The sequence below is a fragment of the Chelonia mydas genome, chromosome 17 (genome assembly GCF_015237465.2).
Source record: "Chelonia mydas isolate rCheMyd1 chromosome 17, rCheMyd1.pri.v2, whole genome shotgun sequence".
Lineage (NCBI taxonomy): Eukaryota > Metazoa > Chordata > Testudines > Cheloniidae > Chelonia > Chelonia mydas.
This window is the reverse complement of record NC_051257.2, coordinates 18,762,810-18,786,207: the sequence shown is the minus strand read 5'-3', so window position 1 is coordinate 18,786,207 and position 23,398 is coordinate 18,762,810. Positions and strand designations below refer to the sequence as shown.

Genomic DNA, 23,398 nt, shown 5'->3' with positions numbered 1-23,398 from the left:
TTGCAGTGACTGGGAAAGGGCCTGGAGCCTACTGAACAGCTGCACTGAATAATGTTAAGCAGGGTGCGAAGCAGCACAGAGGAAGAGAAATGCAAAAAACGTGAAGGAGCAGATTGGGTGGCTCCCACAGCCAGGCAAGGCTTGCAGTGCGGCCGGAGTGCTGGGGAACGGAAAGATAACAAGCCAGCTAATTGACGCGAATGTAGATAGCTTCAGCAGATGGTGCTTGCAGCCAAGCCACCTCGGTCTTGTGTTCCTGACCTGGTCACACACAGACTGTTCCACGAGGTCAGTGCTCCTCAGGAAGGGCTATGACATAGAAGGACAGTGGGCTTCAAAAGTCATGGGTTAGCTCTCTTTGGAGGAAGATCGGTTTGTTAATTCATTCTACAGGGGGCTCTGAGTTCCCCCTATTTTTTTTACTGCCCCTTCTCCCCAAATGAGCTTCCATCCATGCCCTGCTGGGCTCCCCTGAGCGCACTAGGGAGGGACAACTTGAAAAATGACATGCGGTGTTTCTTCCAGGGGCTAAGGGCATTAGCTGTGCAGCACAACGAGCCTCAGGGCCAGCTTTGTATCCCCCATGTGGTGGGCAGAGACAGCTTTGCAGGTAGCCAGCTTTGAATATTGAGGTCAGACTGCAATAAACAATACTACACGTCGCATTTATGAGATGGTCCACCACAGAAGTGCAGCCACTTCTGGGGTGGTGCGCAGTAGCCATTCTGTGCCAGCAGTATCTGTGCAATCATCAAGGCTTGCTTTATGATTGGCAGGTATCCAAAGCAACCTAAGGTGATTCTGGTAAGGGAGGAGAGACAGAAAAGCCAGGAGACCTCCTCCTGTCACCATCCAGTCCTTTGGCTGCAAGGAGAGGTACGGTCCAGTTCATTAATAGCAAGTTTCCTCCAGGACTACAGAAGCGCAAGGCATCCTAGCTGCTAACTGTTTTGCCCTGGTAGCTGGAGTGCAGCACTTTCCCCTCCTTCTGAGCACTGCTAGGAAAAAGAACGCAGGAACAGAAGAATCCACATTAGCTGTCATATGCTCAGTGAGCAAGAGCCAAGCGGCTCCTCTTAAAAAGCAGGTTCAATACTCAGGTCCAGAATCCAGTTTCTTAAGCATTCTCATGGCCCAATGAAACGGTTCCATTGCCCCATCTCTCTGCCAGCTTCGCCGGGCTGGGATAGTTCTACAGGCACCACCCACCCCATGCTGGTCTCCTGAGGACCAGAAGTGGTGAAACATCTGCAGGCAGCTTGGAAAATGGGCCAGTTTCATTAAATTTCACCGACATTTCATGGCATACCCCGCTCAGAGAGAGTCTGTGTTTCCAGTGAAAGAAGATTATTAATAAACAGCCAGCAGATGAAGTGACCAGTTATTAACCATTGACCAAAGGAACTACACAGTGCAAGGGACAGCATGTGAGATTCAGACCGGGAGTAAGTACCACTGATTTCAACGGTCCCTCACCCACTTACTCCAGGTCTGCAAATGGAGTGGTGTGTTTAAAAGCAGGAACTCTGAGCAGCACTATTGTCCCGGAAAACAACGAGTGTGTGTGTGAGACCCCACAGCACTGGCCATTCTGCACCAACACTCCCAGACCTATACGCAGGTGGCCCTAATCCCATTAGCCTAAATTTCCTGCTCAAACAGAAACTGCTGGTTACCAAAAGCACAACAACATTGCTCTAGAATCTCAGATGGTTGCTACTGATCCCTACATGCTGGTTAAGTGGGGCTGTATTGTATATCTATCAGAGACCCTTAGGTATTCTGTTCAGACCCCTATTAAGCCAATGGCACCGCTCTTGCTCTCAGTAGGGGAGCCTGCATTGCACTAATTGGCTAAGGATGGATAGACTGGACTCCCCGAGCCATATCAACAGAGCTGCAATCAGAGACCGCTGTGAGGAGTTAGGCACTTTGCCTCTGCACTTCTCCCATGCCCAAGGTCCTCCAGAAGCATAAAAGTCAGGCCAGGCATTGAACTCACATCTCTGCAGCTGCCCAAGCAGAAAGCTGCAGGGAGAAACGGTCTGGTCTTAGAATCCTGATCAAAAAAGAAAGCAGGGTTTCTGATTCCATCCTTCTCAGCAGGAGGTTTGCTCCGCTTGGCTGGAGTCCGAACTCCTGAAACAAGTGAGGGGTTTGTGGGTAACCACTAAGTACCGAGTGCTTCAGAACAGGCAGACGAGAGGATGGGGGCTCATGAGCCACCTTAGAATCTGGGTTTACAGCACACAAACCAAAATTAAATAATTTGATTGGTCTGATACTGCAGACACAGGAATACTTGCCAAAAAGAAAGCCAAACCTTGTTAAGGAACTGGGTGGTTATAGCTAGATGCAGACTATGGGCCAATCCTGCTCCCCTGTTGCAGTCCATGGCAAAAGTCCCACTAACCTAGAGGGCGTAGGAGCAAAACACTAAACATTTGGTATCAGCCTTCCAGGAAGAGAAAAGAGGAAGCTAGGCTGTTGGCCGATCCCCCATGCAGTGGAGCAGGAGAGGAGGCTAGAAAGATAACAGATGTCAGAGATTCCTTTTGCCTGTGCCGTGTGCCTACTTTCCAGGTGAGAGTCTGTGAGCCCCAACTCTCGCAGAAAAAGGAATAATCCGAGCGTTCTGGCCATCACGCCCTCTGACAATCAACAGGGTCGTACATCCCAGGCTAGGTGCGAACACACTTTTCTGCCTGCCTAGCCAGCCATCTCAACGCCAGGACCTTGCTCTCCAGGCCCGTCTATACCATAGCAACTACCACATTGCAGAATCCAACACCGCCACAAGTGTGCCCCGGACAAGGCTCAGTCTCTCTTTATACCACAGGATAGATAGCAAGAAGCCGAACCTCACCGGTCACAAATGATGCAAGTCTGACGGTTTCGAGATGTGGTCTTAAGAGATATGCACAAGTGGCCGCTAGGAAGCGTGTTTAGGCACAATTCTGTCCCATTCCATTTAGGAGAGACCCAGATTGAAAGCTGGTGGGTGCTGCAATTCACGACTGCTGTGCTCCAGCAGAAGTGGATCTCACTCTTTCAAAAATCTTGGCTTCGCTGAAGTTAATGGCAAAACTCCAATTGTCTTCAGTGGAGCCAGGATTTTCCCAAGTGTCAATATGTACAGGAGGGAAGGCTGCCCAGTTATCTGAACTCCCTACCACCACTTCTGGCCATTATCATCACACGCCGGTTTTGATTTGGGAGAATCTCATTCGCCCAAATACTGCGGTGGTGGTGGTGGTGTTTTCAGAGCGGCATCTGCACATTCCCCCAAGGGACACTGTAAAAGCAGCAGAGAGAGCAAAACTGGTGTGTTACTGGGGCAGCTGAATCTTATTCCTGCTTACCCATCCATCGCTGAGCGGAGAGTTTAATGCCTTGGAGCGCAAGAGCAGCTACTTCGCCTCAACTCTAAGATTCCCAGGAAGAATAATTTTCCCTTCAGAGCCACCCTCAGCACAAACAAGGGGGACAGGGAACAGGAGGGCCACAGGCAAGGAAGCTAGGCTTGCGGGGGAGGGAAGGGACTAAACCTGACTCCCCTCTCAGCCCACGTTCTCTGTTTGTCTGGGCTCGGGGAGCAATCATCCCTGTCACACGCTGTGCCACAGACCATGCGCAGGTCGCAGAGCTGGCACTAGGGATCTACAACCAGCAGACGCCCAGAGCACAGGGGCAGCAGTGATAAACCACTCAGACAGGGAGAAGTGGGAAGGGGTCCTGGGGCAGGCGAGGGAGGCTGCAGATATTGGTACCCCACCGGCAGTGCTTGCATTTAGTTGCTCTGGCTCCTATCAGGCCAGAATTACTAGTGCCTCACGGGAGGGGAGGAAGGGGCAAAAGGTGCCGAGGGAAGATGGGAAGGGAGAACCAAACTAAGGACTCAATTTGCAGAGGCACTGAGCATCCACAGCTACAGTTCAACGGGAGCAGCAGATGCTCAGATCTCTGAAAACAAGGTCCTCAGCATTAACAGCATCAAAAGCTTCTTCTTAACGCACTCCCCACCCTTTGACAGCTTCTCCTGCCAAAGGGAATCCCCTGCCCATGCAGTAGAGTTGCCAACCCTTCAAGATTGTCCTGGAGGCTCCAGGAATTAAAGATTCATCTCTAATTAAATATTATGTCATGTGAGGACACCTCCAGGAACACGTCCAACCAAAACTGGCAACCCTGCCATGCAGAGAGAGCCAGGCCTCCGGCGACTGCACTTGCAATAGATGGACTCTGCTTTTCGCACCCCGCTTTCCACCCACCAATTCATTGCCAGCTACAAAAGATAAATCTGGCGATGGTTGGGTTTTTTTATGCAGATCCAGAAGAATTCCTGCCTAACACCGGGAGTTATGCCAATGCTTCCCGACTCGCTCCTTCAACCCGCCCTGCTTGTACAGTGAGGGCAGCTCCTGAGGGAAATTCTCCCTTGTTAGCTCAGGTCACATGGCCTCGCAGGGAGCCTTTGGGAAGTAAGGGAACTGGAGCAGCCCCTGAGCCCCGCAGCCCTAAAGGACAGAGGCTTAGAAGAACAGAGAAACAGGGACAGCGGGAGTGCGGAGAGACAGAGACATGGGAAACCAGAACTGAGTGTGCCTGGCTGGTGCTGCCTTATCTTATTGCTCCGATCCTCATGGCACGTTTCCTCCCCAGCGGGCCAGATCCGAGCAACTTCCTTGGGAGGGAGGTGTCTCTTCTCTGGGGCAGAAGGAGGACAGGAGATTTCACCAGTTTCTACCCCTGCTTACTGTCCAGTCAATGGGAAGTTGTATACATGTTATCAGAGAACGGCCACCTATACATTAAAAAATAGGGGACCAGGTGTATCATTAAAGTGACGCCACTTCCACTCACTGTGCTCCGTTCACAGTGCAGAAATCAGAGGGTATGTCAGTGTCTGCCCCTCTGCACAATTATTGCTTGAAACTGGACTCTCAAAGGCTTTTGGGTCCTCAGTCCATACAGGATGTGGGGCACTAGGCAACAAATATGGGATGTCCCTTAAAGCACAGGTTGGGTGGTCACCCTACAGACAAGGGAGATGAGGACTGGACCCTACATTTTTATTATACTGCTTTATAGAAGAATAGGTCTTCGTCGACCCTCAGGAGTTTTGCACGGATGGATCTGCACCAGTGTAAAAGCATGGGTACGATATGAAGCAAAACTCGTGCCATGGTGACTTAAGGCAGGGCTCATTTACCGGGCATTATCAGCAAGGCAGCACCGCTTACCACTCTAAAGCAAGGCATCCAGATTGTTTGGGGTTCCAGGGCTTGCACAAGCCCCTCTGATGTCACTGATACCCAGCAACTTTGGGCAAGGGGGGTCAGATCATCCTTGTCACCGCCCCCACCCTGAAGCTGTCCCAGCTACCTGGGAATGGCAGGCCAGGCTGGAATGGCTCCCTCGGCCTCCACTGCGGCTCCCAGAGGTCTGAGGGGCCATCTTTGAGAGAGGCAGGGCAGCCGTCCCTCACACCCAGCCACACAATGACTGGTGGGGAGCGGGCAACCAGGCCAGAGCTTCGCTGGTGTAGCAGCACGGGAGCCCTTAAGAGGGGCAGAGGCCCATGAAACTATCCCAGATGGTGGAGATGGGCAGGAGCTGCACCTGCGTCCTAGGTAGCTGCCTCGAAGGCCTACCCTGCGAGCTTCACCCACCACACACACAAGCCCCACATCAAGGTCAAGCAGCTCGGTGACATAACGAAGGCCAACACGTGTGGAAGAAGCGAGCTACTCTGCACCCCCTAGCCACGGCCCTCTACAAAACCCAGCGCATTCGGCCACAGACGTTCCCCTGCTTTCATCCTCTCGCTCACCCCCGGAGACAACGTTTCCCCTCACCCATCGGCCCAGGAGGGGGACGGAGCTAAGTGACAATTCCTACAGGCCAAAACCTGCCAGCCAGCGCGCGGCACAGAGAACTGGAAGCAACGTCAAGCCAAGCTCCAACAACTCAGAGAGAAACGCCAGGCTTCAAAAACATCCCTGATGAGAGAGATTTCAAAACTCTCCCCGAAACGCACACCCGGCAAATTCCTTTCATCAGCATGGGGCTGACAGGCTTTAGGAGGCCCTTTTATAAAAGTGAAGCCTCAGTGAGACACCCAGGCAGGTCTGAGGGAATGGAGAAGAGAATTATTAACAACACTTTGCACTTCCATAGCCCCCTTTCATGCAAGGAATCCCAAAGCACTCCACAAAAATGAAGGCATCGAGGCATAGAAGGGGCCTGCGTTTTTGGAGCCAGAGCATGAGGGAGACAGTCAAGAGGTGACTTGTCCTGTAGTTGGGGCTGTAGCCGAGGGGTGCCACCCAGCCAGGCTTTACCCGGACAGTCTGGTTTTTGGCTTCTGTGTCCAGGTGACATTTAGGGTTGTCAGGTGCCTGGCTCTCAACAGGAAAGTCTGGTCGAAAAGGTGACCCGGCAACCCTAAATGGCACCCGAACCAAAAGTCCGGTTATTACAGGGTTAGGTGAGGCGCCAGGTCATAAATCCGCACCAGCCCCTGCTCAGCTAGGGCCGCCTCCTACCTGCAGGCAGGCTCCTTGAGACAATCCAGCAAGCAATGGGGGTCCGGGGGAGAGGAGAAAGTGACGAGGGCAGGACCTTGGGGGTGGAACAGGCAGAGAAGGGGGCGGGGCTCAGAGAAGGGGTGGGGCCTCAGGGGAAGGGGGCGGGGCATCAGGTATCCAGTTCCAGCAATTAGAAAGGTGGCAACCCTACTCTAGCCTGAGACTTGGGAAACCCAGGTACAATCCCCTGCTCCACCACAGACTTCCTCTGTGACCTGGGCAAGTCACTTAACTTCTTTGTGCCCCAGTTCCCCATCCGTAAAAACAGGGATAACAGCACGGCCCTCCTCACAGGGGTGTTGTGAGGATAAATAGTAGTATCTGAGCACCTCAATCGTTAATGGGGGCCCTATAAAAACCTCAGATCCTCTATAATTACATACGTAGGGGAAAGATATGACAGGAGAAGGCTCTTTAAATCTAGCAGACAAAGGTCTATGGGGAGGGATAGCTCAGTGGTTGGAGCACTGGCCTGCTAAACCCAGGGTTGTGAGTTCAATCCTTGAGGGGGCCATTTAGGGATCTGGGCCAAAAATTGGGGATTGGTCCTGCTTTAAGCAGGGGGTTGGACTAGATGACCTCCTGAGGTCCCTTCCAACCCTGATATTCTAAGGTACAGGGGTTGGGAATTAAAGTCAGCACACTGCAAAATGAAAATACAATGCAACTTTTTAAAAAAAAAAAACTCAGGGTGATTAACTATTGGAACAGCTTCCCAAGAGAGGTGGTAAATTCTCCATCACTTGGCATCTTTAAATCTAGATGGGACATCTTTATCAACAATACACTCTAGCTCACCCACAAGTTTGTGGGCTCAGTACAGGAATTGTGGGATGAAGTTCTCTAGAGTGTTGTTATTCAGGAGGGCAAATGATCACAACACTATCTTCTGGCCTTCAAAATCTATGAATTCTCTCTGACCATGGGATGTAGAGCAACAGCTGTGAAGTATTGGTGGCCCTGGATTTATTGCAACAGTCTCCTAACCAACCGGCAGAGATGTAGCAGGAGGATGGAGTACCCAAACACAGAATATTAGCCAAATAAAGCCATAACCTCAGAAGGGAATTCGTGTTTTAGAAGAAAAGGGATTGCTGGGGACAGGTCAAGCTGAAATCCCGCTTTTGCAATTGCAAAGCCAGTGTCAGCTGCCTGTAGTAATGTTATAAAAATCCCTCCTGATAAGCTCTGATGTGGTCCTATGTACACCAGGGATGCATGTCAGATACAAATGACAAGAACAGAAAGTCTATTTAAGCTACCGACCTCAAGAAGAAATGAAATTAATGCCGTCAGCGAAAATGCACAGAGTGAGAGCATGCGTAACATCAGGGGTCAAGAAGGAGCAAGGAATAGTTACAAATTCAGCAAGATTCATTGAACCAGAGAACTAAATGAGGACAGAACTAAGGTGTAGCTAACATACAGTGATCCACTATTGACACAGATTCTCAGCTTGAGAGACTACAGCGTATAGTCATCATGGCACCTAGCCCACAAATTTTATATGAAAGAAAAAATAAGAAACAGAAACAAAACAAAACCATCCCCTAAACAATTAGCTATCAATGCGATTTAGGAGGAGCCCACTCAAAAGTGGTGAGTGACATTTATGTAGTGCCCTTCCTTCCGACGGATCCTGAAATTATTTACAAACTCCTTTGTACACATTGGATTCATTTCACCCAGCACAGACGTGCAGCCAGCTCTGGACTGGAACACGTAAGCTCTTCAACAGTGCATAAAATTACACAACAGTTTAGAACGGGAAGTGAAGAAGAACAGTGCCTCCAACTGAAACTGCGAAGGTGAGGAAATTTACGAAACTGAATTGCACAAATCAGAATTTGGCCAGGATGCCACGCCGCTCACAGAAACCGCCACGGGATCTTTAATGACCACAAGTGGACAATACTTCTGGTTCTGGGGGAACCCTTCTTTTGCTTAAGGCATATAGCCACATTATTCTTTTACCACCATGCTGTGGGGTTGGTTCAGTACCAATTCAGAGAAGAGCAATCAGTATCACTTCCCGCAGTAACTGTTTTCCTTGGAGGTAGTTCAGCTCCGTCTGGCACGCGAGAGCTAACAAATCACACCAGCAACAGCGTGGTGGCTGCGGCACAACAAGGGATACCCAACCATCATGGTTTGGATGCGATTGCAATGTTTTATTCAAAGAATGCAACTCCCAACCCACAGCTAGGGCCTGGCTGACAAATAAGGATCCACGAAGCTGTGAGACCTCAGGCACTGGCCAGAGAAGACTGATACAAATCAGAATTCGAGGGCTCCATCCTTGAGATAACAAGTCACCCATCAGCTCCCTGAATGTTACGAGAAGAGTCCTTTGGATTGCCAGGCAGGCACCAGCTAGTCAGTGCAATAGTCCCAGTGCAATAGTGTGGCACTGTAGAGTTCATGTACTCTGCAGACATTTCACATCTGCTCAGAGAGGAGGAAAGATCCCAGAACACTCACAGCTATGCAGCACATCTCCAGTCTGCAAAACCCTTGCCTGGGCCACAACCAGCAGAGATCAGGCCCAGCTTGCTGCAAAGGTGACATGCCTGGTGTCTGTGGCAAGGCAAGTGCTGCCCTCTGGGACCCACCCGCTGGGTGGAGGCACTTTGCTGGCAGCTTTTGAGAGAGTCGTATTGTAACCCTCCATGGCTGCACACAGACAGCCGCTGAAGATGTACACGGGATTGGAAGAATACGATTCATTCCCAGAGACACAGTCCTGCCTGGTGAGCTGGGAGCAGGTCCATCGGCACACGTAGCAGAGGGAACCAACACACACTACCCAGCAGCGTGTAAGTGCGCACACCCACCAGCGGTGTCTAACCTTTCACACCCAACATTATTTCAAAGAGGTCAAGGGGCCACAATGAATATTTTGGAGTAGGTTCTCTGGCTCATAGAATATCAGGGTTGGAAGGGACCTCAGGAGGTCATCTAGTCCAACCCCCTGCTTAAAGCAGGACCAATCCCCAATTTTTGGCCCAGATCCCTAAATGGCCCCCTCAAGGATTGAACTCACAACCCTGGGTTTAGCAGGCCAATGCTCAAACCACTGAGCTATCCCTCCTCCCTCTGCTCCATCTCCACCACTAAGGCCAGTGTGAAGGGAGCAGACGCCAGGCACAGATCCCTGCTGGGTATTCCTCCATGGTGTAGAGCAGTCGTTCTCAAACTAGGGCCACCGCTCCAGGCCAATGGGGGCTGCAGGAAGGGCGACCAGCACATCCCTCAGCCCACACCGCTTCCCGCAGCCCCCATGGGCCTGGAGCGGTGAACCGCAGCCAGTGGGAGCCGTGATCGGCCGAACCTGTGGACGTGGCAGGTTAACAAACCAGCCCGGCCCGGCAGGGGCTTTCTCTGAACAAGCAGCAGCCCTAGTTTGAGAACCACTGGTGTAGAGTTCCCAGTGGGAGCAGAGCCCGGGCATTTGCCCCTTTGCTTCCCTCCTTGCCATCCATGGTGCAGGGGGAACGTCGGGGTGCAGAAGGCGTGTTGAGGTAGCGGCTGGTGCATGCTGTGCTCCAGCTACCCCCCGGTGGCCCTGGGTCTCTTGGGAGCCAGAACCAGCTGGCTCGAGTTGCAGCAGCCCCCCATGTGGGGTCAGAGAATCGGGGAGCCGCAACTGGCTATAGGTTCGCAGCGTCTGCTCCTTCCGTTCGTTGGGTGGCTGTGTGGGGGAGGGGAACAGTCCTTTGCTAGGGTCCCACAGCCCCGCAGGGAAGCAGGCAATGGAGCTGGAGGAGGGTCCCTCCTCCATCTGCTGCAATGCAGCAGGTGGCCAGCAGGGACGCTGCTCAGCAGCTGCAGCAGGGAAGGGACCCTGCTCCGCATGCTCCCAGAGCTGCTCGAAGCAACGCTCCTACCTTCGCCCCACAGCAATGGGTCTGACACAGCCCCCCCACCCCACACACACACACACACAGAGGCCACAATTTAGAGCCTCAAGGGCCAGAAGTGGCCGCAGCTTGGATACCCCGGACGTACACATGTCTGCCCCAGATCTGGCAGGGGACTCCCACCGCCAGCGCAGTTGTGAAAAGGGGCACAAAAGAAAGAGGCAGAATAAGAGGAACAGAAATGGCCCAGTCCCAAGAGCACCTCCCACCTCCACCCCTCACGTCTCAGCTACAGTGCAGAAGCAGCGAGGGAGAGCCAAGCTGGCAGCCGGGTCTCCATGGTTCTTAATGCCGTAGAAAGAAACTCACGGCCTTTTTATTATTAAGCCGCACTCTGGTCGCTTCGCAGCACACAGAGCAACTAGTGTTAGCAGCAGAGAGCTGTGTCAGGGCCCCCTTTTGTCTCAGATTTCTAACTGAGAACCACGTTGGTCTCTCAGACCAGCCTGCTCTGCCCCTTTTGTGAGTCTTCCCATCCCTGGCGCTCTACAGGCCTGTCAGCTTCCCGACCTGACAGACTGGCCTGGGGGATTGCAGTGCTGCTGAGGTATCCAAGCGGATCTATCAACCTGGCTCCACCAGAACATACGGCATGCAAATCTCAATGGCAAAGGAAGAGCGGTGCTCAGGCGGGAGGGATTTAATTAGATCAGGGGCACCCCTGCTCTGCAGGAGCCTGGCTGGGAGGCTGGTGGGAGGACCGCCCCAAGTTTGCACCATCAGGGTGGAAGTGCCAGAAGAACGGCCTCTTCTGGTGTTTCAGGACTTACTCTTTGTACGGCAGGCACACCGACAAGCCCCAGCCACCCACAGGATCCATGCTGCTAGGCGCGGTACAAACACAGAACAAAAAGAGGGTTCCTGCCCCAAAGAGCTCACAATCGAAGTATAAAGACAAGAGACAATAGAAGGGTACGTGAAACGGAGCACAAGGAAACAAGGAGAGACTATTAGTCAGCGTGACAGGCACCAATCTCAGCGCTGTCTCCCTTTTCGTAGGCAGGATGGCAGGGGAGAGTTTTAAGGAGGGATCTGAAGGAGAACAGTGAGGCAGGACTGGATACTGATCCCAGACTGATGATGAATAAATGAATTCTTTGTATTACAGTAGCACCCAAAGGGCCCTACCACGTTCAGCCAATTGTGCTGGGCATTGGTACAATCAGCTAGGGGCTGCGGCCATGCTGGAGCTGGAAGGTGCAATTCCCATCCGACGGAGGCACACCTGCACCAGCTCTGATTGAGCTAGCATGCTGCAAAACAGAAAGGCAGCACTGCAGTGCGAGCAGTAGAAGGAGCTAGGCCCCCCCTCCCCGGTATATGCCTGGGGTCTCAGATGGGATCATACACGGGCCCCCCACTTGTGCCGCCGCATCTACACTGTTAGGCCTCTAGCTCAATCAAAGCTAACACAGGTCTGTCTCCTCGAGTTGGAAATCACATCTCCAGCTCCACATGCAGAGTGACCCCATGAGAGGCAGTCCCTACCCTCAGAGACTTCACAATATAACTAAACTAGACAAAGGCTAAGGGAAAGAGAGGACTGTTATTGAGGGAAACTGAGGCACAGAGCGACAAAGCAAATTGCCCAAGGACACGCAAGGACTCTGGCAAAGCTGGGAACTGAACCCAACTCTCTCGAGTCCCAGTACAGTGCCTTAGCCATGACTTGAGCTCCTAGGCTCGATGCTAATAACCATCCAAATTTTCCGGTCACAAGTTCCACTGCCCCCATTTACCTTCTCCACCCACTGTGGTGGGAATAGAGGAGCCTGGCCTTTTGTTTAATGAAGATCTATAGGATATAAATAGGCACAGTCAGACTGGATGTCTGTTTCCTCTCCCGTCCAAGTCAAGCTTCATGCCCCTGTTTTACAGTCTGTCCCACTGAAATATTCATTGAGGAACATTTTGCCCTCCAATTTAATGGTCAAGCTACCTTCCCTGAACCAATCACCTGCTAAATGCAGGCTTTGACTCACTGCCCAGACTCACTAAAGGGCCCTCCTGTCATTTGGAGCTTGGAAAACATTTGTCCAGAGAGAAAAGGCTTCTCAGTTCTTATCCGCTGCCCTATTAGGAATTCTTCCAGCTGTAGAGTAAGCAAGTTTAGCTTTTAGAACAGATGCCCCAAAACCACTGAACAGCCTCCCCACTCCAAGTGAGAGGAAGGAGATCAAAACCAGAGCGTGCTGCTCACCTTTTAATAAAGGTCTCCCTCCCCGCACCCGCGTCTCCAAATGGACTTCGGCACTTGCAGAAGCGAGACTCGCTGTCTGGCCTTCAGCAAAATGCAAACCACAGAGTCAAGCACAGCAAGGTTTCAACTTGCTCTTCCATTAGATGAATGGCAGCTCCACAGAGCGGAGGAAAAATGCAGTCATGTGAATGAATCATTAATAAAAATATTATAAATCCGGCTTTGGAAAGGCTTTCTTGGTAAGTTTCTTGATTCAGAACAGTGCCTGAGTGCATCCTGTTCTATCAAGGTTATGTAGCCAGAGACCTCGCAGCTAAGATCAGCGGGCCAGATCCTGCTGTCAGTTACACGAGTTTTAATCCACAGCTACTCCAATGAACATCTCTAAGAGCAGACTGTGGCCCCATGTGTGACTGTTTGAGATAAGGAGGCCCCCAGTGCTGCTGATCGGGTGGAAGCAGCAGGGGATGGGGTTTAAGAGGAGGGCTATCAAAGATGCCTAGGAGATTTGGGCACCAAATCCCTTATCAGTAGTAAATAACAACCCTATTTCTTATCTAGCGCCCAAAACACTTCACAATCTTTAATGTATTTTTCCTCCCAAGACCCCTGTGAGATAGGACAGCGGTATTATCCCCACGCGGATGGGCAACTGAGGCACAGAGAGACTAAGTGACTTGCTAAATGACTTATGGTGGCCTTGAAACATCTCAGGCTAAAACTTGAGATGCTCGTCTGCTCAGCATCCAAAGGCAATGGGACTAAGAACTGCAGCACGGGTCTGGAAAAAGATGTGCTGGTCAAATGCCTCCCTACTGTGTGAGCTGGAGAAATGAGGCCAGCAAACTTGAGCAGGAGAAAGGAAAGCGGGGATGTTGCAAAACCTCATGCTTTGGGTGGTGAATATTCAAATTGCTGCTAACTATCTTAGGTACCTCTGTGGCCCCCCCATCAGGATAATATCTGAGCGCCTCACAAGCTTTAGTGTATTTATTACAACACCTCTGCGAGGCAGAGCAGTGCCAGATAACTTTACAGATGGGGAACAGAGGCACAGAGAGGCTAAGTGACTTGCCCATGATCAGCACAGAAAGCCTGTGGCTGAGAAGGAACCAACCCAGGTCTCCCGAGTCCCACTCCAGTGCTCTATCCACAAGGCCACATTCACAACTCTGTAGAACATTTCACTACTCACCACCTCCCCCACCCCAACACACACACCAGCTTAGCAGAAACTCCCTAGTTCTAGGCCCTCAATTGTTGGAGGCAGACAGTACGCAAACCTGCACCCAGTGGAAAATGGTGCTCTGGCTCTCTTCAAGCCTTGATATGAGAGGATGGTCCGTCTGCGGAGATCAAGGCGGAAGATGGGCAAATAAGAATTTCCACTGATATAGTTCTTTCCACCTACAGGTCTCAAAGCCCTTTATGAATGCAGGTCAGTGCCACTCTATGCCTTTTATAAATGGGGAAACTGAGGCACAGAGAGGTGAAGGGACTTGCAGAATTAGAACCCTGGGCTCCACATTCCAGCCCTGCGTATCTAGTGGCATGTGTCTTTTCTATTACTGTCTAGGTGAACGCTTTTGAATTTCACCGATTGTCCAAGATGCGTTCATAGAGCACTGAAAGAACATCTGTTAAGCTCATGATAAGAAAACTTTGAAGCATGGCAGAAGTCTACTGTTCCAAGAACCTCATAGAGAGGGAGAATCTTCCAATTATAGATCATGAGAACAGCTAATCTTGCATCTGTCCCCATAAATAACAGGCATATGGTCCATTACAACAAGCCTTGTAATCACAACTTTAAAGAGACGTGTTTGAAGACCAGAGATCAGCCAAAAGCTCTTGGGTGAACTCCAGACACCTCTGCCTTGGTGACCTGCCACTCAACACAGACATTTTAAAATTATGCAACTCACAGAAATGCAGCTCTCTCCCTTGCCTACTAGCATTTCTGGGAGTAATGATAATCGTGATGAACTACTCCCTCTCCTCCCCTCCCCTCCCACTGCCCACACAGAGCAAAGAGCCAATGCAAATCACATCCACGCCGTGTGCTGCTTTGTCCTCAGCCACATATAGTGGTTGATGAGCCTTGGCTGACAGAGGTACATCTTTTAGCTCAGGTCGTAGAGGCTGATGCTTTCAGAGCCAGAGGTCCCATGTTCAATCCCCACCTACACAGTTAAGCGGTGGCCCGCTGCACCGGCAGACTGGACACTCAGGCTGGCAGAGCACATCAGTCCCTGCCTCTCTCCCGAGTGAGGGACATTCTAGAAGAGAAGGACAAACATCTAAGCCATCCAAACGGGCAAGCTGATGGCCTCCTACCTTTGAGTGAAGCGGCTGTGTCTGCCGCCTGACGCAACCTCCAGTGAATAGCAGCAAGGGAGCGTGAACTTGAGACCTAGGGGGTTATCCCACAGACAGGAGAGCTCATGAAAGCCTGTCTCACTGCAAGTCGGTTGCATGAGGAAGATGCGCTAATGGCCATACCAGCATGGCGCGTCCCTGAAGCCTGCAGGTGTCCCATATTGGGACTCCTTTAGGTGACGTCCCGCAACTGGATCAATCACAAGCTAGCTGTGCCGGGCTGGAATTTGGAGCTTACAAAGCCCATGGTGGGTGGGCAGCACCCACTCCGATAACGGGTCTCCACAGCATGATTTATGATATAGTGCAGCCGAAGGGCACAGAGCTTAAGCATGTTCTCAAGGCCTTTTAAGGAGCATGCCAGAACACTTACATTGCGATGTAAAATGAAAGGGCCTCATTAGGACTGGGACATAGACTGTGCTTTGCATGTGGTATGTATTACTGTTAATTTGCTGCCATTCATCTTCACCACGAAAGCTTTGAACAGTTCAGCCTTCACCATTATCTCTTCCCTTCACCTGCTCTAAATCTTTTACCCCTCTGTAACCTTCTCTTTTACCACCCTACCCTCCTGGGGGCAGCCTCTTCTCCGGCAAACCATTCTCCCAACACCACCTCTCCCACCGAGGCCAAGCCCTGCGAGATTCTCACACCCCCCCTCCCCGATCACAGCAGCACTCATGTACTCTGTGGCTGATGTATGTTTGAGCAGGACCGTAGAGTCCTTGGGGCAGGGACCATGTTGGGTTATTTGTTTCTAAGGTTCTAATCACACTGCTGGCCCTTGGCAAATAGAGTCAAAGGACAAGCATTGCAGTATGCGATGGACAGAATTTCACTATACGGGGCAGGCGTTTCTGAATTATTAGGTTGTGAAGGAAACTCATTTCCCACTGCAGCCTCCAGAGAAGCTGCCCTGGTACTTTAGAACCACATGCTTGATGGATCAGTGTGCATGAAAGAAGAGGTCCCGCATTGCTGCTCAAGATGAAGGAGCAGCCACACTGCCTATCAGTGGAATGTGGCATTCAGATCTCCAAGACATCACAGTCTCAGGTTGCCAAAGCCTCAAAAGGCCTTCAGAGACTGAACAGTCAAAGTAAAGTTTGCCTTCATATGGAAGCTTTTAAAATAAAGAGGACTGCGAGGACTGCGAGTTAGGAGGGATTCTTGGCAAAATATGATCTCATCCTTCCCCTTACACACAACGCTTTGCTTATGCACATAGGTGCAGCAACAACTCTAAACAAGCAGTTATCCAAAGTTGCACAATGAGGCCCAATTCCGCATCCCCTGAAATCAACTGTAAAGCACCCACTGATTTCAGTGCTGCAAAAATCAAGTATTTGGGGCCCAATCCTGCAGAGAAGCTGCACAGTTCAGTAGGTAGGAAGGCCTGCGTTGTTCCAAGCTCTGCTGCTGACTTGAATAAGAGTTCTGTGTTGCTCAGAAGCGTTTCTCTTGCACCAACAGAAGATGGCCCGATGAAAGATATTCCCTCACCCATCTTGTCTCACTAATTTGTGGCATGTACTTGGACAAGTCACTTCCCTTCTCTGAGCCTCCATTTCCTCTCCCACTTTTTGGCTGGCCGGTCTGTTTAGATTGTAAGCCCTTGAAGGCCAGGAACGTCTCTCACTATATGAATGTACAGTGCCTGGCACAGTGGGGCCCTGATTTCTGTTCAGGCCCCTGGGCAATATTGGAATACAAACAATAATAATAAACCCACCATGCATGAAGCTTTCATTGATTGTAGTCAACAGCACTTCGATCAATTTCCACCGTATGTGCTCCAGGCTTGCTGTCAGGACATGGGACAGTCTCTTAGCAAAACCTGATGTTTTATACATTCTTGTCACTACTAAGATTAAATGGAGATTTTCATCTCACAGGGCTTTTTCCTTCCAAAAGTTCATCCCAGTGACATTTTCTGTCTTATGTTTTACTCCCTGTGCTAACAGCTGTTCGAGAAGAAAACTGGTGAATAGACAAGATCTGTAGACTTTTCTGATTATGGTGTAACAGATCAGGAAAAGAGAATAAAGAGCAACACATGGAATTCCTTCCTGTATGCACAGAGCTGAGTTCACAGCCAGCCAATATGCAATTATCTGGACAAGTGTACAAGCAACCTAAAGGAGCCCAATGATTTTCAGCTGGCAGCATGGGGTGTCAGGGGGTTTGAACCCAGGACTCTCATCTTGGCACTTGCTATGTGCTTTGTAGTTTTGGATCAGAAGTGAAAACTATTTCACAGATTCTGATTACAAAGCCAGAAGGAACCACTGTGATGATTTTGTCTGACCGTCTCTATAACACAGGCCATAGGACTTCCCCAAATGAATTCTGGTTTGAACTATAGCAAATCTTTTCTTGTGTACTTCATTATGGTGGTGGTGGGGGGGAAATCCAAATAGTTTTTTTTTTTAAAACCCTGCTGTTCCATTGTCACACATAATAAACATGGGATTTAGGATGTTGGGGTACAATTACATGGGTTTGTGTTAATTTTTTAAATTGCAGATGTCACTGCAATTCCCAGCTTGCATCATTAACGTTATCTGCAGGCAGATCGGAGACAAACTGCCATCTAACAACATCTGAGCTGGGGAAATTTAATTCTAGGCAGCATGTTAGCAATAAATGTAGAAATCCCAGCTAATTACTTCAGTGGTGTATTAAGCAAAACACCTTGTAGAAATTCCGATGATCTTCAATAACCTCCCCAAATAGATCTCTTGTTAAAGTGATTTCTATAATCCCTGGTAATGGCTTTAACCTCAACTGCTCCCCTCCTACTCTGTTTCCCTAGCCAGTACCACATTATACAATACATTCAATGTACAACAGTGCAAAATATGCAGAGAGGGACTTCCAGCTAAGACAGTCTAGCCCGGCTCCTGCTGGCTCAGCCGGGACAGATTCCCATTTGGCCCACACAGTAACGTTTCTTACTTCCAACAGCAAGGACCCTAGTTAGAGTCTTGGCTGCAGGTTAGGTGCGAGATGGGAGACACAGATTGCGGTGGGGCAGGCTCGCTGGTAAGCACTGTTCCCAGGATTCTGAGGCAGACTTAAGTGAAATGATGGAGGGGCCTCTAGCTTAACAAGGCTCCAACAATCCCCAACACGTCACTAAACCAAGTTCTTGGGATCTTTTAGACCAAGCAGCTAGAGCACGAAAATGCTCAGGCTTAGACTTTGCTCACACTGTGGCCTGCCTCTCCTCACTTCCATTTCAGGAGGGACTGGGTGGCTGAGCAGGTTTGCCTCCTGGTCACCAGACCAAGTGCAGCCTGGTTGCTACCGGTAAGCAGATGGTACTGGCGGCTGTTCAGCAGCCTGTGTGAAGCAAGTGTACTGGACTCAGCCCAGTCACAGGTGTCTTTGTCCCACGAGCTACGATTACATTGACACTCTCAGGACAGAGGCCACAAATTGAATGGAGCATGGAGACAGAACCTCCCCTTCATGGCCCAGGTGCTCTCTACAAGGCAGAGAGGACTATCCTGGAGTTTCTCAGCTGTTTGGCATGCAGTGCATAAGAGAAGAATGCAAGAGAGTTTGCTAGGGTCTCAGCCTCAGCCCAGCAGTGGAGGAAGACTCCTCCCTGCCCTAAATTCTAGACCCTGGAGAGACTGGGAAACAAAGTTCAAGCCCACGCTTGTCTATGTCCTTCCTGTGCAACCCTGTTGTCTTCCCTGAGATCCAGTTGACTGCACAGTTGAGCACAAGTCTCCGCTTGAGTGGAGTAAGTGCAGTTCACCCTCACTGCAGATCTGTTAACAGATCTGCAGACAGACAATCAATATACAAGAGAGAGAAATGAGCCCAGCAAGGAGACACTGTTTCCAGCTCCTCCCATAAAGGAGAGAAAGCCATTCACATCACCCCAGGAAGCATCCCTTTCACTTAGCCCTCCACGGCTGCCATTTTCCTCCAGTACAGAAGGGCTGGCTGGAGCATTCCTTTGGAACTCAAAAGTCACACTTCTAGATTGAAGGAGTTTTACAGAGGATATTTCCAGATCTGCAGGTACAGCACTAGTAAAATGCAGCTGCCTCTGGAGCGGACAGCATGCTGCACAGTAGTTAGGAGGAGGGAAAAGGAGAAGACAAGAATTCTGGGTAGACTCCTACTCTCCCCATCAGTGCCAGGGTCAAGTATAAAGCAAAGAGGTCTCTACCTATCTTGGATACTTATAATGCACCCAGAGTAATTGGTTTTTAAGTTCTTATTTGACAGACACAAAATACATTTCCTGGAACACTTTAAAAAAAGATGAAAGGTTTAACTGATCCTGCTGAGATTTGAACCTGTGGTTCTAGGGAGTCTAAGAATTTCATACCGGACGCAGATGCCACTAAACCTTCCCCTCTAAGCTAATCGTACTAACTTTCCACTTTTCATAATTCTGGAAGAGAGAGGCAAAAACACCCAACCAACCAGAGCTGGACCATATCATCAGAGCTATCATTCCTAGCATTTCACTTCTATTCCCATTGTTCATGTAGACTATATTTTATTGGAGCAACGGTATCTGAAATACAACCTGCGGTCTGAGACATTAAGGAGCAGAGCGCAGCTAGAAAGCACAGCAAACAGCTGATGATGCAGCTGGTACACCCAGGCTGCAGAGACTGCATACATCAAAGGTTGGCGTTTGGGGGTTTTCCCACCAGAGGCTTGGATCTCACTCTTCTTCAGGAACTGGCACTTGATGGACAGTTCCCAGGTGGCAAGAGAGAGAAGAGTGGCAGCAGAGGTGTGTGTGCAGGCCTCTTTAAACTTAAATTCTGACCACCTTTGGGATTCTCCAACATCCTCTTACAGGGTTTCCTCATTTCCTTCACATAAGTGAAAACAAAAAACTCTGACCTCATTTTCTCTCTCAGAGCTCAACTCACAGGGCGAGACCAGCAGCTAGCTCCTGATGATATGGATCAGTATTGGAACCCAACTAAGGAAAGCGGAGACCAGAGCTGCAATTTGGACCATCGGAGAAGACACTATGTGCATTAGAAGGTTGACAATCCCACTCTCCATTACACAAGAACATAGATCCTGTATCTACCCAGCATGTGAATGTGGCAAAAATGGGGATATGAATAAGTAACTCCAAGTTCTAGACATATGTATTAACGAAACAGATGGGAGAGGACTGCAGATAGAATCAGCGTGGGCACGTGACCTTTGTCCATCACTGCAATGGAGAAGAACCACCAATGAAGCCAGCATTATCTCTGTGCCATTTCCCAGGCAAAAGCCAGGTGGAATGGGGTCAAGGAACACAGAGGACTTGAGTTGGTACCAACTTCCTCAATAACCTGACCCAAAAAGGAAGCATTAGACAGGATGCTATCTGGGAAGTTTGTCAGCATCAAGAAATGGTTGATAGCAACTGTTTGATACAAGAGGGACCCCAGAGACCAAGGAATGGCAGGAAATTGGAGTGGTCTTAGCAGAGGGAAGCAGATGGGACATACACACACATATACAGAAGACCCCAAGAGATGAGGTAATGAGGCCAAAAAAGGAGGGAGAGCAGAAAGAAGACAAGTTGGGGGAGCTGTAACAGAAAAATCACCACAATTCCAAACCTAGAGAAAAATCTTGAACATGAGCAACTAGAGAGAAGGAGGGCAACATGTTTTAAAACAAAAGCCATCGCAAGTTATCTCAAAACACACTTTCACAGCAGATTCAGCAGCGCAGGGAATGAGCATCAGCTCCAAAGGAAGTTATTACAGGACGGACCACACTGGCACTAACTAACTAAGTAAATACAGAGTTAGCTTTAATTAGCTAACTGAGACAGAGGGTGAAGTAAAGGGGAAAACCCAAGGAGAAAGGCAGCCCTTGACATACAGTACAAATTAGCAGACACGCAAATGCATTGGTTTCCAATTAATAGTGAGATATGCCAGACATCCTACAGTTAGAGACAGGAAAGGAGTAAGTGACTTAAATAAAAGTAAGTTAGTTAACGGACATAGCTGGGTGCGAAGCAGCGTTATATTAAAACACCATGCGTGCTGCTGAGCAGCAGGCAGGACTATTCACTACATACAGATGTGAAAGACAAGAGACAATACAAGCCTGAACATACCAAAGGAGAGGGGCTCGGATTTTCAGGAGAGTGGCATAGGAGCACATGACCCACTGATCTTCAGTGGAACTAGTTCTCCTACGTCATTCAGATGCTTTTGATACTCTACCTAAGGAACACAAGAAGCTGTGACATGTACTAGAACAAACATTCGCTTTTTGTGGATAAGATAAAGGTTGCTATATGCAAGGATTTTGAGCAGTAATGGAGAGGGTAGTTTAGAGGCGTTTGGAATGATCTTAATGATCAGCTCCTGAAGTTCATTCATCCTCCCACAACATGGTCTCAATAAGGATACATTTCAAACCCCTAAAGCATGGGTCTATTGTATTCCAGTCCAATTTGTTACAAAACAGCATCAACAGAAACTGGAGATAAACAGAACTGCCACAAAGTCCCCATGCTGCCCAAAGACATGGGTCTGATTCTTTCACTTACACAATGCAAATCAGGAGCAATTTCCCTAAAATCAGCAGTTATACCAGTGCAAAATCAGGATAAGAAAGAGGAGAATCAGGCCCATTGACTGCAAGGGGAGTTGCAGGTGGTCCGTTTTTCTCAGGATCAGGCCCACAGGAGGGAAAACAACTTGCTAAAAGGGAAATGCAAATCTCTCCAAAGAAGAGAGCCCTGTGAGCAATAGGGAAACCCATGAGGCCCTAGAAAACTGTACTTAAAGGGCTAAGCATGTTTTTTGTATATTAATTAACACACACACCTTGAACCTGCAAAGTGCGAAGCACCCATTCATTTCCCTGGTAAGTGGAGATGCCTTGCACCTCGCAAGCTCAGGCCCTAAATAAGGAAAGAGAAATACCACCAACCTCTTTTATTTACCAATAATAAAAGTCTGCCAAGCAATCACACAAGTTACACCTCTCTCCACATCCTACTAGCCCAAAAATTCATACCTGTTGTCTGACGTTCTGACGTCCCCCAGCCTGGACCTTGAGACCCCCAGCAGCTCTGAAGACCGCTGGAAGTTCAGACCCCATGCATTTTACCTGATCAAATATTTAAACAAAACAAATCTACCTACATACAATGCCACAGTTGCATCATTACAGACCTACTTTACAGCCACTCAGGGCTGTCATCGAGATTTAGTGTCTCTTAAAAAAAAGGGGGGGGGGGAGAGAGAGAGAGAGAGTAGCTAGAGATGTGGAATTGCCAACAAGCAAGCAGGACAGGCGTCCATCCACAGCTGTCAAGACAGACAGCAGAATCAAGCCAGGAGCCCGCTGCTGTATGGTTTATCCTTGCTCTGTAACCCTTTCCTCCACTTAAAGCAGCCAGGTAGACACCTGAGCATAACCTCCAGCAGGATCCGGGGCGGGGAGTCCTTGTCATTTGTCTCATAAGGGACACGCCATCAACCACCAGCTAAACGGTAACCTCCATCGATCATGCAGCAATAGGAGAGGGGGGGTCGGTGGGACACTGCGATACAGTACCAGGATTCCCCCTCCCTCAGCCTTGCCCCGTGTCTAAAGCACAGACCCGAAGCAATGCAAGCGTGGCCCCCAACAGAAACCTTTCATTAAATCGCCAGCAGGGCTCCATTGATAGGAACGATCCTTCCCAGCGGCTTCAGCGAACGCCCACTGCCCCAGAGCCACGGGGGCTCGGAGCAGCCTCCCCCCGCGTTTGGGTCCCTGGAGTAACAAGGGCGCTCCACGGTCGGCAGAAGGCGAGGTGGGCAGTGATTTGCAAGGAGGTGGAGGGATCCCCCCCGCTGGTTATTTGAGGGGGGGGGGACAGCAGCGCGGCAAGGGGACGGGGGGCTCCGTTCTCCCCGCTCCAAGCAGCGGAGCCCCCCGCAGACCAGCCTCCCCCCAGATCCTAGCCACGGCACCGCGCGAGCCCCGGGGAGAGGCGGCGGCTGGCGGCTCGGTTGCGAGCCCCGGCCGGCGGGGCGGGGGAGGCACTTACTGGGCTCGGAGGCTCATTGCACGGGAGCGGGGCTGGTGGCTTCTCCCGGGCGCTGGCGGCGGCGGCGGCGGCGGCGGGGGGACCCCACGGGCGGGCCCGGCTCCTGGGGATGCGGGCGGAGACAGATGCCGGGCAGCCCCTGCGCGCCGCAACTGGAGCGCGGCGGCCGGCCCGGCCCGGCCCCCTGCTCCTCCCACTGCCCGGCGGGGTTTAAAGGGCCCCGGCGCGGGGGCGGCTGGGCCAGTCCCAGCCCGGTCCCCGG

The 23,398-nt window shown here is 50.4% G+C and overlaps 1 protein-coding gene across 1 annotated transcript in view; it reads right to left on the bottom strand.

Moving 5' to 3' along the window:
• SH2B2 (SH2B adaptor protein 2) overlaps positions 1–23,314 on the bottom strand; it is a 64,270-nt gene extending 40,956 nt beyond the window's left edge. The window contains exon 1 of the mRNA XM_037880725.2: positions 23,137–23,314. The gene's annotated coding sequence lies outside the window, so the exon portion shown is untranslated. The remainder of the gene's footprint in view (positions 1–23,136) is intronic.
• Between the last annotated feature and the right edge of the window lie 84 nt (positions 23,315–23,398).